We start from the raw sequence: 14,926 nt of genomic DNA, 5'->3' as shown, positions 1-14,926 counted from the left end.
TCCCTGAGGAGCTTGTGTGGGTGGCAGTGTGTCCAGGAGGGAGCAGCAGGGCTGTGTGCCTTGGAGGTGTGAGGTCCCAAAGGCTCAAGCAAGGCTCTGCTGGGTTTTGCCTTGGAGGCTTGGGGACGCGGCCTGGCCAGGTAGAACAGGGCGTGGCTGCGTGTCTGTGTGTGTTTGCCAAAAGCTTCAGGCACTTCTTCCTTCGAGCCGGAATCGAACCAGCGACCTAAGGATGGCCGTGGCTGGGTGTCCAGTCTACAGTCCTCCGCTCTACCAACTGAGCTATCGAAGGGTGTGCTCGGTTGTGGGCTGGCTGCTTGGTCTTTGTGGCTAGCAGGGAGGCCAGGTGTGTCCCTGGAAAGCAGCAGGTCTCTAGAGACTGACTGAGTCTGGTTGGGAACCTGCCCAGCCTCCCTTGGGCCCGCCCCCAAGGCCTCCTGGGAGCTGCCAGCTCTCCAGTCTGGGACCTGGGAAGCCCAGGGAGCCCTGCTAGTAGCACTGGCACTGCTGACAGAGGTGGCTGCTCATTGCTGGTGCTAGGGGTGCTGCTGCAGAGGGGTCAGGGGAGTCAAAGCAGGAGGAGGATCTGGAGGTTAGAGGAGGAGAAGGAGGAGGTGCAGCAGGAGGAGTAGGAGGAGGGGGAGGAGGAGGAGGAGGAGAAGGAGGAGGAGGAGGAGGAGGAGGAGGAGGAGGAGGAGGAGGAGCAGCAGCAGCAGCAGCAGCAGCAGCAGCAGCAGCAGCAGCAGCAGCAGGAGGGGCTGGAAGAGCAGGAGGAGCTGGAGGAGCAGCAGCACAAAGAGGAGAGGGAAAGGAGGAGGAAAGCAGGAGGAAAGGGGGAGGAAGGGCAATGCTCTGGGTGGGCTTGCTGGTCAGCCAGCGGGACACTTAAGAAGAGGGGAGACGTCATTGAGTCAACCTTCAGGGCGCTCAGCTGCGCCCCTTGGCCAGAAAGCAGAACATGAGTGGGTGAGGAAGGAGGACTGCTGTTGAGGAGAGAAAAAAGGCTGGCAGGGGAGGCAAGGGTCAGGTAGGAGAGACCAAACAAAGGGAAGGCAGGGCAAAGAAAGCTGGAGCAGGGCAGGGTGGGGACAGGGGAGGAGCTGAGAGGAGAGGGGAGGGGAGGCGAGGGGAGGGCATGGGACAGGAGAGGAGGCAAGGGAAGGCATCCAGAGATGCCATCTCCTCCCACCATCAGGGAGTCCTGTTGGCCATACAGTCAGAATGGGGCTTTCCTCCACAGACTTCTTTCTCCATGCATTCCAGGACCTTCCAGCCCAACATTGTACTGTATTGAGGGCACAAGGAGACATGCTGGAAAACCACCCACAGAAGTCCTGGGTTTGCTTGGGTCAACGGGCTAGGGGCACCCAGGACTTTGCCAGGCCTCTGGGGTAGGAGCCAGATGCATGAGGGGGGGTTGGAAGAGACACCCACCCTCCCCCTCCCCCCCTCCCCCCAAAGACAGACACCCCTTTTCTCCCCTGCCATCCTCCACAATGGGACTCAGAATCCATTGCCAGAGGGAGCACTGCGTTCCCTGAGCTTGTAGCTGGTCATGTGGTCATGCCAGCAGTGTGTCAGGCTGGTTTCAGTTCCCGCCTTGCGTCCCTGTACCCAGGGTGCCCGGACCCTCTGCTGACTGTCCCAGCCGCCCAGACTAAACAGAGGTGCCCAAGAGAGACCGGCTGTTGCCAGCTACTCTGAAAGGAACTGAACTCCCACTGGCTTGGTGGCCACTACCCCCAAAGCAAGGTGGTCGGGAAGGCACCTGGGTCAAGGTGACTTTATCACAAGCAGCCCACTTTCCTCCCCACCCTTAGCTCCCCCTCACTCCTTCTCTCCCCATGCCCCAAGGCTACAAAGATCAGGACCCTGGCACCACACTCCATCTGGCAAGAAGCCAGGAAAGCGCTGGCTGCCCCATGAGGCTCTGCCTCCAAGGTTCCAAATGTGGTGACTCCTAGCCTAGAGGGTCAACATCCATGCAGGGTGACTTCAGCACACGTCACGTTAGGCACATCCAGCCATCTCCAGGGCCAAGCTGAGTCTGGGCATGCTGTCACCCAAGGTTGGGGCCTCTTCCTGCACCTGGGATCCCTTCACCTTCGTGGCTTGATGGGGGGAAGCGGAAGGAGTAGATGGAGGACAAGGGGTTGGTGGTAGAACCTTGGCATGTGAAGGTCACAGCTGCTCCGGAAGTCATAGATGCTCCTAACATCTCTTGTGCCAACTCTCTTCTAAACACCACTGATGGGAGCGAGTGTTTGGAAGGAGAGGCACTGGAGGGAGTGTGTATGTGTGGAGGTGGGGTGGGAGCATCCCCTTCTCTGCCCTAGCTTGGGAAGTCTAGGTTCCTTAGCGCTACCCGTGGGTGTGTGTCCTGTCTGTGTCCAGCTTCCTGTGTCCATGAGGTGTGTGGAGACTGCTCCAGAGGACCCTTCTTCTGGGAGCACTGGACACAGATCCACCACACCCACTCCGTCCTCTCAGAGGGGCTTGACAGCCTTCCTCCTGGAGACTGTCTACCCTCTTCCTGCTGGGGTCACTTGGGACGGGGAGGGAAAGGATCTAGGCTGCTCATAGGCAGCAGCAGGCCCATAGGTGGCCAAGGAAGGGCGCCATTGATGTGCCTTTGCAAGGACGCTGATGCCCCTGAAGCTATCCTGGCTGTGTCGGTCCCTTTGCCCCAGCAGTCCAGCGCCCACTGAGTGTCCTGAGTGCCTTGAGATCTTGTCAGGCCTCTGGGTGTTCACTCTCTGTGCCTTGTGTGAGTCACTTGCACAGGGATCATTGGGGAGGGTACAGGGCTGTGGGAAGGGTCCAGGCACTAATGCCCACCATCCACCCAGTGCCAGATGTCCCTGTTCTCTCCACTGCAGAAGGCCAAGGCAACACCCCTGTAGGGGGTGCACAGCCAAGGTGGGGTCCAGGAGATGTGGGCAGCTGGGCCACATGCCTGTCAAATCCCAGCCCTCCTGGGCAACACTACCTGAAGAACCTCTGCTGCCTCCTGCCTCCTGTCCCCTGTGCCCTCCAGAGGTCTGTAGTTGGCACGGAAAGGCCTCAGGCATTCCAGTAACTAGGGAGACACAGGGGAGCAGGAGAGTTAGTGTGGGACAGGGAAAGAGACAGGAAGGGGCCCACAGTGACCCCAGGAGAGGCAGGGAGAGGGAAGAGACAGAGAGAGCCCAACACACGAGAAGCCAGATAGAAACAAGTGGAGAGACAGGGACAGAGGAAGAGCTGGAGGGAAGGGTGAAGATGAAGGCGTGAGATGAGCAGGCACTGGGACACTGTGAGATGCCTTTGCAGTGCTGGGCCTCAGAAAGAGAATGGAGGCAAGAGTGTGGGTAGGCAGGAGGAGGTGGATTCCTTGTTGGGTTGGTCCAGGGTAGGGCGGGGTCAGCAAGAGGTGGGGCTGACAGTCCTGTGCTCAGTGGCTAGAGAGGCCCAGGGGTCAGGGGCAGCAGAGCTGTGGTGAGGGGCAAGGTAGAGGTGGAGTGTTGGGATGGGGTTGGGGTGTCAGGCAGCTAAAAGTGAAGGTGCTGGCAGGCGGGGGTTGTGTGTCCAGCTGGCAGGAGTCAGGAGGCTGCAGGCAGGGGATGGCTGTGTCCCTGAGGAGCTTGTGTGGGTGGCAGTGTGTCCAGGAGGGAGCAGCAGGGCTGTGTGCCTTGGAGGTGTGAGGTCCCAAAGGCTCAAGCAAGGCTCTGCTGGGTTTTGCCTTGGAGGCTTGGGGACGCGGCCTGGCCAGGTAGAACAGGGCGTGGCTGCGTGTCTGTGTGTGTTTGCCAAAAGCTTCAGGCACTTCTTCCTTCGAGCCGGAATCGAACCAGCGACCTAAGGATGGCCGTGGCTGGGTGTCCAGTCTACAGTCCTCCGCTCTACCAACTGAGCTATCGAAGGGTGTGCTCGGTTGTGGGCTGGCTGCTTGGTCTTTGTGGCTAGCAGGGAGGCCAGGTGTGTCCCTGGAAAGCAGCAGGTCTCTAGAGACTGACTGAGTCTGGTTGGGAACCTGCCCAGCCTCCCTTGGGCCCGCCCCCAAGGCCTCCTGGGAGCTGCCAGCTCTCCAGTCTGGGACCTGGGAAGCCCAGGGAGCCCTGCTAGTAGCACTGGCACTGCTGACAGAGGTGGCTGCTCATTGCTGGTGCTAGGGGTGCTGCTGCAGAGGGGTCAGGGGAGTCAAAGCAGGAGGAGGATCTGGAGGTTAGAGGAGGAGGAGGAGGAGGTGCAGCAGGAGGAGTAGGAGGAGGGGGAGGAGGAGGAGGAGGAGGAGAAGGAGGAGGAGGAGGAGGAGGAGGAGGAGGAGGAGGAGCAGCAGCAGCAGCAGCAGCAGCAGCAGCAGCAGCAGCAGGAGGGGCTGGAAGAGCAGGAGGAGCTGGAGGAGCAGCAGCACAAAGAGGAGAGGGAAAGGAGGAGGAAAGCAGGAGGAAAGGGGGAGGAAGGGCAATGCTCTGGGTGGGCTTGCTGGTCAGCCAGCGGGACACTTAAGAAGAGGGGAGACGTCATTGAGTCAACCTTCAGGGCGCTCAGCTGCGCCCCTTGGCCAGAAAGCAGAACATGAGTGGGTGAGGAAGGAGGACTGCTGTTGAGGAGAGAAAAAAGGCTGGCAGGGGAGGCAAGGGTCAGGTAGGAGAGACCAAACAAAGGGAAGGCAGGGCAAAGAAAGCTGGAGCAGGGCAGGGTGGGGACAGGGGAGGAGCTGAGAGGAGAGGGGAGGGGAGGCGAGGGGAGGGCATGGGACAGGAGAGGAGGCAAGGGAAGGCATCCAGAGATGCCATCTCCTCCCACCATCAGGGAGTCCTGTTGGCCATACAGTCAGAATGGGGCTTTCCTCCACAGACTTCTTTCTCCATGCATTCCAGGACCTTCCAGCCCAACATTGTACTGTATTGAGGGCACAAGGAGACATGCTGGAAAACCACCCACAGAAGTCCTGGGTTTGCTTGGGTCAACGGGCTAGGGGCACCCAGGACTTTGCCAGGCCTCTGGGGTAGGAGCCAGATGCATGAGGTGGGGTTGGAAGAGACACCCACCCTCCCCCTCCCCCCCTCCCCCCAAAGACAGACACCCCTTTTCTCCCCTGCCATCCTCCACAATGGGACTCAGAATCCATTGCCAGAGGGAGCACTGCGTTCCCTGAGCTTGTAGCTGGTCATGTGGTCATGCCAGCAGTGTGTCAGGCTGGTTTCAGTTCCCGCCTTGCGTCCCTGTACCCAGGGTGCCCGGACCCTCTGCTGACTGTCCCAGCCGCCCAGACTAAACAGAGGTGCCCAAGAGAGACCGGCTGTTGCCAGCTACTCTGAAAGGAACTGAACTCCCACTGGCTTGGTGGCCACTACCCCCAAAGCAAGGTGGTCGGGAAGGCACCTGGGTCAAGGTGACTTTATCACAAGCAGCCCACTTTCCTCCCCAACCTTAGCTCCCCCTCACTCCTTCTCTCCCCATGCCCCAAGGCTACAAAGATCAGGACCCTGGCACCACACTCCATCTGGCAAGAAGCCAGGAAAGCGCTGGCTGCCCCATGAGGCTCTGCCTCCAAGGTTCCAAATGTGGTGACTCCTAGCCTAGAGGGTCAACATCCATGCAGGGTGACTTCAGCACACGTCACGTTAGGCACATCCAGCCATCTCCAGGGCCAAGCTGAGTCTGGGCATGCTGTCACCCAAGGTTGGGGCCTCTTCCTGCACCTGGGATCCCTTCACCTTCGTGGCTTGATGGGGGGAAGCGGAAGGAGTAGATGGAGGACAAGGGGTTGGTGGTAGAACCTTGGCATGTGAAGGTCACAGCTGCTCCGGAAGTCATAGATGCTCCTAACATCTCTTGTGCCAACTCTCTTCTAAACACCACTGATGGGAGCGAGTGTTTGGAAGGAGAGGCACTGGAGGGAGTGTGTATGTGTGGAGGTGGGGTGGGAGCATCCCCTTCTCTGCCCTAGCTTGGGAAGTCTAGGTTCCTTAGCGCTACCCGTGGGTGTGTGTCCTGTCTGTGTCCAGCTTCCTGTGTCCATGAGGTGTGTGGAGACTGCTCCAGAGGACCCTTCTTCTGGGAGCACTGGACACAGATCCACCACACCCACTCCGTCCTCTCAGAGGGGCTTGACAGCCTTCCTCCTGGAGACTGTCTACCCTCTTCCTGCTGGGGTCACTTGGGACGGGGAGGGAAAGGATCTAGGCTGCTCATAGGCAGCAGCAGGCCCATAGGTGGCCAAGGAAGGGCGCCATTGATGTGCCTTTGCAAGGACGCTGATGCCCCTGAAGCTATCCTGGCTGTGTCGGTCCCTTTGCCCCAGCAGTCCAGCGCCCACTGAGTGTCCTGAGTGCCTTGAGATCTTGTCAGGCCTCTGGGTGTTCACTCTCTGTGCCTTGTGTGAGTCACTTGCACAGGGATCATTGGGGAGGGTACAGGGCTGTGGGAAGGGTCCAGGCACTAATGCCCACCATCCACCCAGTGCCAGATGTCCCTGTTCTCTCCACTGCAGAAGGCCAAGGCAACACCCCTGTAGGGGGTGCACAGCCAAGGTGGGGTCCAGGAGATGTGGGCAGCTAGGCCACATGCCTGTCAAATCCCAGCCCTCCTGGGCAACACTACCTGAAGAACCTCTGCTGCCTCCTGCCTCCTGTCCCCTGTGCCCTCCAGAGGTCTGTAGTTGGCACGGAAAGGCCTCAGGCATTCCAGTAACTAGGGAGACACAGGGGAGCAGGAGAGTTAGTGTGGGACAGGGAAAGAGACAGGAAGGGGCCCACAGTGACCCCAGGAGAGGCAGGGAGAGGGAAGAGACAGAGAGAGCCCAACACACGAGAAGCCAGATAGAAACAAGTGGAGAGACAGGGACAGAGGAAGAGCTGGAGGGAAGGGTGAAGATGAAGGCGTGAGATGAGCAGGCACTGGGACACTGTGAGATGCCTTTGCAGTGCTGGGCCTCAGAAAGAGAATGGAGGCAAGAGTGTGGGTAGGCAGGAGGAGGTGGATTCCTTGTTGGGTTGGTCCAGGGTAGGGCGGGGTCAGCAAGAGGTGGGGCTGACAGTCCTGTGCTCAGTGGCTAGAGAGGCCCAGGGGTCAGGGGCAGCAGAGCTGTGGTGAGGGGCAAGGTAGAGGTGGAGTGTTGGGATGGGGTTGGGGTGTCAGGCAGCTAAAAGTGAAGGTGCTGGCAGGCGGGGGTTGTGTGTCCAGCTGGCAGGAGTCAGGAGGCTGCAGGCAGGGGATGGCTGTGTCCCTGAGGAGCTTGTGTGGGTGGCAGTGTGTCCAGGAGGGAGCAGCAGGGCTGTGTGCCTTGGAGGTGTGAGGTCCCAAAGGCTCAAGCAAGGCTCTGCTGGGTTTTGCCTTGGAGGCTTGGGGACGCGGCCTGGCCAGGTAGAACAGGGCGTGGCTGCGTGTCTGTGTGTGTTTGCCAAAAGCTTCAGGCACTTCTTCCTTCGAGCCGGAATCGAACCAGCGACCTAAGGATGGCCGTGGCTGGGTGTCCAGTCTACAGTCCTCCGCTCTACCAACTGAGCTATCGAAGGGTGTGCTCGGTTGTGGGCTGGCTGCTTGGTCTTTGTGGCTAGCAGGGAGGCCAGGTGTGTCCCTGGAAAGCAGCAGGTCTCTAGAGACTGACTGAGTCTGGTTGGGAACCTGCCCAGCCTCCCTTGGGCCCGCCCCCAAGGCCTCCTGGGAGCTGCCAGCTCTCCAGTCTGGGACCTGGGAAGCCCAGGGAGCCCTGCTAGTAGCACTGGCACTGCTGACAGAGGTGGCTGCTCATTGCTGGTGCTAGGGGTGCTGCTGCAGAGGGGTCAGGGGAGTCAAAGCAGGAGGAGGATCTGGAGGTTAGAGGAGGAGGAGGAGGAGGTGCAGCAGGAGGAGTAGGAGGAGGGGGAGGAGGAGGAGGAGGAGGAGAAGGAGGAGGAGGAGGAGGAGGAGGAGGAGGAGGAGGAGGAGGAGGAGGAGGAGGAGCAGCAGCAGCAGCAGCAGCAGCAGCAGCAGCAGCAGCAGCAGCAGCAGCAGCAGGAGGGGCTGGAAGAGCAGGAGGAGCTGGAGGAGCAGCAGCACAAAGAGGAGAGGGAAAGGAGGAGGAAAGCAGGAGGAAAGGGGGAGGAAGGGCAATGCTCTGGGTGGGCTTGCTGGTCAGCCAGCGGGACACTTAAGAAGAGGGGAGACGTCATTGAGTCAACCTTCAGGGCGCTCAGCTGCGCCCCTTGGCCAGAAAGCAGAACATGAGTGGGTGAGGAAGGAGGACTGCTGTTGAGGAGAGAAAAAAGGCTGGCAGGGGAGGCAAGGGTCAGGTAGGAGAGACCAAACAAAGGGAAGGCAGGGCAAAGAAAGCTGGAGCAGGGCAGGGTGGGGACAGGGGAGGAGCTGAGAGGAGAGGGGAGGGGAGGCGAGGGGAGGGCATGGGACAGGAGAGGAGGCAAGGGAAGGCATCCAGAGATGCCATCTCCTCCCACCATCAGGGAGTCCTGTTGGCCATACAGTCAGAATGGGGCTTTCCTCCACAGACTTCTTTCTCCATGCATTCCAGTACCTTCCAGCCCAACATTGTACTGTATTGAGGGCACAAGGAGACATGCTGGAAAACCACCCACAGAAGTCCTGGGTTTGCTTGGGTCAACGGGCTAGGGGCACCCAGGACTTTGCCAGGCCTCTGGGGTAGGAGCCAGATGCATGAGGGGGGGTTGGAAGAGACACCCACCCTCCCCCTCCCCCCCTCCCCCCAAAGACAGACACCCCTTTTCTCCCCTGCCATCCTCCACAATGGGACTCAGAATCCATTGCCAGAGGGAGCACTGCGTTCCCTGAGCTTGTAGCTGGTCATGTGGTCATGCCAGCAGTGTGTCAGGCTGGTTTCAGTTCCCGCCTTGCGTCCCTGTACCCAGGGTGCCCGGACCCTCTGCTGACTGTCCCAGCCGCCCAGACTAAACAGAGGTGCCCAAGAGAGACCGGCTGTTGCCAGCTACTCTGAAAGGAACTGAACTCCCACTGGCTTGGTGGCCACTACCCCCAAAGCAAGGTGGTCGGGAAGGCACCTGGGTCAAGGTGACTTTATCACAAGCAGCCCACTTTCCTCCCCACCCTTAGCTCCCCCTCACTCCTTCTCTCCCCATGCCCCAAGGCTACAAAGATCAGGACCCTGGCACCACACTCCATCTGGCAAGAAGCCAGGAAAGCGCTGGCTGCCCCATGAGGCTCTGCCTCCAAGGTTCCAAATGTGGTGACTCCTAGCCTAGAGGGTCAACATCCATGCAGGGTGACTTCAGCACACGTCACGTTAGGCACATCCAGCCATCTCCAGGGCCAAGCTGAGTCTGGGCATGCTGTCACCCAAGGTTGGGGCCTCTTCCTGCACCTGGGATCCCTTCACCTTCGTGGCTTGATGGGGGGAAGCGGAAGGAGTAGATGGAGGACAAGGGGTTGGTGGTAGAACCTTGGCATGTGAAGGTCACAGCTGCTCCGGAAGTCATAGATGCTCCTAACATCTCTTGTGCCAACTCTCTTCTAAACACCACTGATGGGAGCGAGTGTTTGGAAGGAGAGGCACTGGAGGGAGTGTGTATGTGTGGAGGTGGGGTGGGAGCATCCCCTTCTCTGCCCTAGCTTGGGAAGTCTAGGTTCCTTAGCGCTACCCGTGGGTGTGTGTCCTGTCTGTGTCCAGCTTCCTGTGTCCATGAGGTGTGTGGAGACTGCTCCAGAGGACCCTTCTTCTGGGAGCACTGGACACAGATCCACCACACCCACTCCGTCCTCTCAGAGGGGCTTGACAGCCTTCCTCCTGGAGACTGTCTACCCTCTTCCTGCTGGGGTCACTTGGGACGGGGAGGGAAAGGATCTAGGCTGCTCATAGGCAGCAGCAGGCCCATAGGTGGCCAAGGAAGGGCGCCATTGATGTGCCTTTGCAAGGACGCTGATGCCCCTGAAGCTATCCTGGCTGTGTCGGTCCCTTTGCCCCAGCAGTCCAGCGCCCACTGAGTGTCCTGAGTGCCTTGAGATCTTGTCAGGCCTCTGGGTGTTCACTCTCTGTGCCTTGTGTGAGTCACTTGCACAGGGATCATTGGGGAGGGTACAGGGCTGTGGGAAGGGTCCAGGCACTAATGCCCACCATCCACCCAGTGCCAGATGTCCCTGTTCTCTCCACTGCAGAAGGCCAAGGCAACACCCCTGTAGGGGGTGCACAGCCAAGGTGGGGTCCAGGAGATGTGGGCAGCTGGGCCACATGCCTGTCAAATCCCAGCCCTCCTGGGCAACACTACCTGAAGAACCTCTGCTGCCTCCTGCCTCCTGTCCCCTGTGCCCTCCAGAGGTCTGTAGTTGGCACGGAAAGGCCTCAGGCATTCCAGTAACTAGGGAGACACAGGGGAGCAGGAGAGTTAGTGTGGGACAGGGAAAGAGACAGGAAGGGGCCCACAGTGACCCCAGGAGAGGCAGGGAGAGGGAAGAGACAGAGAGAGCCCAACACACGAGAAGCCAGATAGAAACAAGTGGAGAGACAGGGACAGAGGAAGAGCTGGAGGGAAGGGTGAAGATGAAGGCGTGAGATGAGCAGGCACTGGGACACTGTGAGATGCCTTTGCAGTGCTGGGCCTCAGAAAGAGAATGGAGGCAAGAGTGTGGGTAGGCAGGAGGAGGTGGATTCCTTGTTGGGTTGGTCCAGGGTAGGGCGGGGTCAGCAAGAGGTGGGGCTGACAGTCCTGTGCTCAGTGGCTAGAGAGGCCCAGGGGTCAGGGGCAGCAGAGCTGTGGTGAGGGGCAAGGTAGAGGTGGAGTGTTGGGATGGGGTTGGGGTGTCAGGCAGCTAAAAGTGAAGGTGCTGGCAGGCGGGGGTTGTGTGTCCAGCTGGCAGGAGTCAGGAGGCTGCAGGCAGGGGATGGCTGTGTCCCTGAGGAGCTTGTGTGGGTGGCAGTGTGTCCAGGAGGGAGCAGCAGGGCTGTGTGCCTTGGAGGTGTGAGGTCCCAAAGGCTCAAGCAAGGCTCTGCTGGGTTTTGCCTTGGAGGCTTGGGGACGCGGCCTGGCCAGGTAGAACAGGGCGTGGCTGCGTGTCTGTGTGTTTGCCAAAAGCTTCAGGCACTTCTTCCTTCGAGCCGGAATCGAACCAGCGACCTAAGGATGGCCGTGGCTGGGTGTCCAGTCTACAGTCCTCCGCTCTACCAACTGAGCTATCAAAGGGTGTGCTCGGTTGTGGGCTGGCTGCTTGGTCTTTGTGGCTAGCAGGGAGGCCAGGTGTGTCCCTGGAAAGCAGCAGGTCTCTAGAGACTGACTGAGTCTGGTTGGGAACCTGCCCAGCCTCCCTTGGGCCCGCCCCCAAGGCCTCCTGGGAGCTGCCAGCTCTCCAGTCTGGGACCTGGGAAGCCCAGGGAGCCCTGCTAGTAGCACTGGCACTGCTGACAGAGGTGGCTGCTCATTGCTGGTGCTAGGGGTGCTGCTGCAGAGGGGTCTGTGGAGTTAAAGGAAGTGGAGGAGGAACGTTAAGAGGAGAAGAAGTTCGGGGAGGAGGAAGGCGAAGTGGAATGGGAAGGCACAGGAAAAGAAAAAGAAGGATAATAAGAAGAAAGGGAAGGCGAAGGCGAAGCAGAAGAAGGAGAGGAGGAGGAGGAAGAGGCAGAGTAGGAGCAGGAGGAGGAGGAGGAGGAGTAATGAGTATTATTGAAAGAGAAGGCAGGGGATGATCTTGGGCTTGCTTGTTAGCCAGAGGGACCTGTAAGAGCAGGGTAGACCTCACTGATTCATTCTTCTGTGCTCTTGGCTAGAAAGTAGAACATGAGTGGGTGAGCAGGGAAGACTGCTTCTGAGGAGATGAAAAAGCTGGGGAGGGGATGCTGGTTTAGTTAGGGGAGAGAAAGTAAAGAGAAGGTACCTCAAAGAAAGCCGGAGAAGGGGAGGGGAGGGGACAGGAGAGGAGAGGGGAGTGGAGCGGAGGGGAGGGGATAGGAGAGGAGGCAAGGGAAGGTATCCATAGATGCCATCTCATTCCACCAGCAGGGAGTAGTGTTGGCCATATAGTGAGAAGAGAGCCATCCTCTATAGACTTCTCTCTCCATGCATTGAATTCCCCTCTACCCCAATGTTGTCTGTATTGACGGCAGGAAGAGATATGCTGGAAAATGTCCCAAAGAGGGCCTGGGGTTGCTTGGGTCAGTGGACTAGGAACATCCTGGAATTTCCTAGGGGTCTGCTGTGGCTTTCAAGTGATCCCCACATTTTCTTTCTTTCCAATATGGGCTTGGATTCAGAATCTATTTCCAATGTGAACAGTTCATTCCCTTAGCCTGTGTCTTACCTTGTGGTTGTACTAGCACTCTCTGAGCATATTTTCACATCCTGCACCTTGTTCTGTGCTCATAGTGCCCAGACTCTTTAATTGCTCTCAAAGTCTCCTGTCTTCAATTAACTATCAGAGATATGGTTTCATGGAGTTGTGGTAGGTATCTAGCCTTGAGCCAAAAAAATCTGAGAAACTGTGCTCAGCATCTGTTTTCCATTCCCAGGACAGACAGTCAGATAGACAGTCACACACACACACACACACACACACACACACACACACACACACACACACACACACACACACACACACACACACACACACACACTCCACACACAAAAAGAAGGAATCCATAAATATAAATGATACATATTATGTAAATAATTTTAAGACTATATAGTTGGAGGACTCACTTGTACTAACTCAGTTATTAGATTTATGGTTGAATTGATTTTTATCATTATATTCATTTATTATAAAGGTGTTGTAATTAACATAGCACCACAATGGCATTAAGACAAAGAAGAATGGAATTGTGCATTATAAGTACAGAAATAAAACTGTCCATAATTTGTTAATAAAAAGAAAAGTAGTTATTTTATACAAATGGTGGTAAAAAATTGCAAGAAGAAATAATTTTGATCCCTATGTCACATCATATACCAAAAAATAACTCAAAGTCATTCATTCATATACTTAACAGTACAACTCAAGACCTTTTTTTCTTTTTTTTGGTCCGGTCGTGGGGCCTGAACTCTGGGCCTGGGCTCTATCTCTCAGCTCTTCAGCTAAAGGCTAGAGCTCTACCACTTGAGCCACAGCACCACTTCCGGCTTTTTTTCTTTTTGCTTATGTAGTGCTGAGGAATCAAACCCTAGCGCTCTACCACTGAGCCACCTTCCCAGCCCCCTCAAGACTTTTTTTAGGAAGAAAGTCTCTCAACTTATTTTAGGGAAAGAATTTTCAGATGTAACATTGATAGCATAACCAATTGTAGGGGAACAACATTATCTGCACGTTGTCAAAATTAAAAACTTCTGTTATATGGAAGTTCAGAGACAATCCACACATTTATTGAGACATTTTTGCTTCCTGTGCTCTGTGGGACATTTGACAATGTTTGGAATTCCCTCCCTCTTTCCCTCTCTTCCTTCCTTCCTCTTCCTTCCTTCTTCCCTTCTTTCCTCCCTCCCTTCCTTTCTCTGATCCAAGAACAAGATTTGAACTTTATCTGATGTTTGCTTTTGCTCATTGGCTGGCACTCTGCTATCTGAGCCACACCTCTAACCCAGAAACATTTCTACTCATAGTTGATGAGATAATTTAGAATTCTCATGAAATCTGGTTGGGAAAGACCAGATGTTAGCCATCCTAGTACTGGTTTGGAAGGCTCCCAAACAAAAGATGAGAATATGGTACCAGACTCAATGAGTTCAATAGTGCAATGGTAGGTCTTAAGAAAATTCAGACAAGTATTGGAGTTAGGCCAAAGGAAGAATGACTAACTTAGGGAATAATTTCCAATCATTTTGCACCAGTCATTGCAGAAACAAAACTCTGGCTGTGGTGGGACTCAAACCCATGCCTCCAGACAGACTGGAGCTTAAAGTCCAGCACTTTAGACCATTCAGCCACCCTACTAACTTGCCCAATTTCTCTTATCTGCTTTTCCTAGTTATATCATTCCATCCTGTTTTCAGCATTGCACTTCTAGTCAGAGACATGACACTGATTCCAAGCATTGCCTGAAGGACACTGAGAAATTCCCAGAAAGAATGCTCTATGGGAACACGCATCCACCCACAGAAACAGAGTCCCTCACTCCCAATGGAAAAAGAAGAATCTTTCTTAAAGAAAACCATCTGCCGGGAAATCGAAGCTCTTGTTAACACTTTGCTGAAGGCAGGGTTGTCAGCAGCCTCAGCCTGGTGCCCAGCTAGCGCTTATAAACTACTTTCTGAATAGGCTTCTTGATTTGTTCACCAGATCGACAAGGGAAGGGAAAGGATCAAGAAGAACATAGCTCTCCAGGTCACTATCAGGAGCCACAATTTCAAATTCTTTGCTAAATTTAGCAAAGATTCGTTTAGGTTCTGCAGCTTGGAGAACATTTATCTATTGGAAACATAGTGGTGCATGAAAGGATCAAGACAAACTTTTATACTGGTATCCCAAACCTACTAATTCTCTTCAGCTCCAGGAGACGTGGATGCACAGATATGGGCAACAGAGCGGTCTTCATTTGCAAGTTCATCTCCTCCCAAGTAGATCTGCTGGGGAGAGTCCCTTTCCAAGCGGTCACTCCTTTAGGGCAACTTCCTTCACTGGGGGGGGGGGGGAGCGGGGGATGGGAAGGGATGGTAGGGGAAACAACAGAGGAGGCAACAATGCTTGATAAGAAATGTACTCATTACCTTGCCCATGTAATTGTAACCCCTCTGTACAGTATTTTCACAATAAAAAAAAATAAACATGAGTTGTTTAGGTAATACAGTGTATTTTTTTTTCCAGAACTAAAGCAAAACCAATACCTACTCCCATATCTGCGAAAATATGAGTTTTTCCCTTATGGGGTCATATACTAGTCTTTTGCTTCAAGTTGTACCCTTTCCTCACTGCCTGATCAGTGGAACCCAGGTCATGTCACTTTGCTGTCTAAACTGGGAAAACAAGTTTTCTCAAACAGATTTACTCATAT

At 55.8% G+C, this 14,926-nt stretch overlaps 4 non-coding genes across 4 annotated transcripts; all 4 read right to left on the bottom strand.

Annotated features, from left to right (window-relative positions):
- Positions 1–198: 198 nt before the first annotated feature.
- Trnay-gua (transfer RNA tyrosine (anticodon GUA)) lies at positions 199–292 on the bottom strand. Its single transcript has 2 exons — positions 256–292; positions 199–234 (listed from the first exon to the last, which is right to left on the bottom strand). It is a non-coding gene; the product is annotated as a tRNA-Tyr (tRNA).
- Positions 293–3,809: 3,517 nt separating this feature from the next.
- On the bottom strand, positions 3,810–3,903 carry Trnay-gua (transfer RNA tyrosine (anticodon GUA)). The gene is made up of 2 exons: positions 3,867–3,903; positions 3,810–3,845 (listed from the first exon to the last, which is right to left on the bottom strand). It is a non-coding gene; the product is annotated as a tRNA-Tyr (tRNA).
- Positions 3,904–7,408: 3,505 nt separating this feature from the next.
- On the bottom strand, positions 7,409–7,502 carry Trnay-gua (transfer RNA tyrosine (anticodon GUA)). Its single transcript has 2 exons — positions 7,466–7,502; positions 7,409–7,444 (listed from the first exon to the last, which is right to left on the bottom strand). It is a non-coding gene; the product is annotated as a tRNA-Tyr (tRNA).
- A 3,536-nt stretch (positions 7,503–11,038) lies between these two features.
- On the bottom strand, positions 11,039–11,132 carry Trnay-gua (transfer RNA tyrosine (anticodon GUA)). Its single transcript has 2 exons — positions 11,096–11,132; positions 11,039–11,074 (listed from the first exon to the last, which is right to left on the bottom strand). It is a non-coding gene; the product is annotated as a tRNA-Tyr (tRNA).
- Positions 11,133–14,926: the final 3,794 nt, after the last annotated feature.

The sequence above is a fragment of the Dipodomys merriami genome, unplaced genomic scaffold (assembly GCF_024711535.1).
Source record: "Dipodomys merriami isolate MVZ:Mamm:240054 unplaced genomic scaffold, mDipMer1.0.p SCAF_1521, whole genome shotgun sequence".
Taxonomy (NCBI): Eukaryota; Metazoa; Chordata; class Mammalia; order Rodentia; family Heteromyidae; genus Dipodomys; species Dipodomys merriami.
Note: the sequence above shows the minus strand (reverse complement) of the source record. Positions and strands in the feature narration are given on the sequence as shown.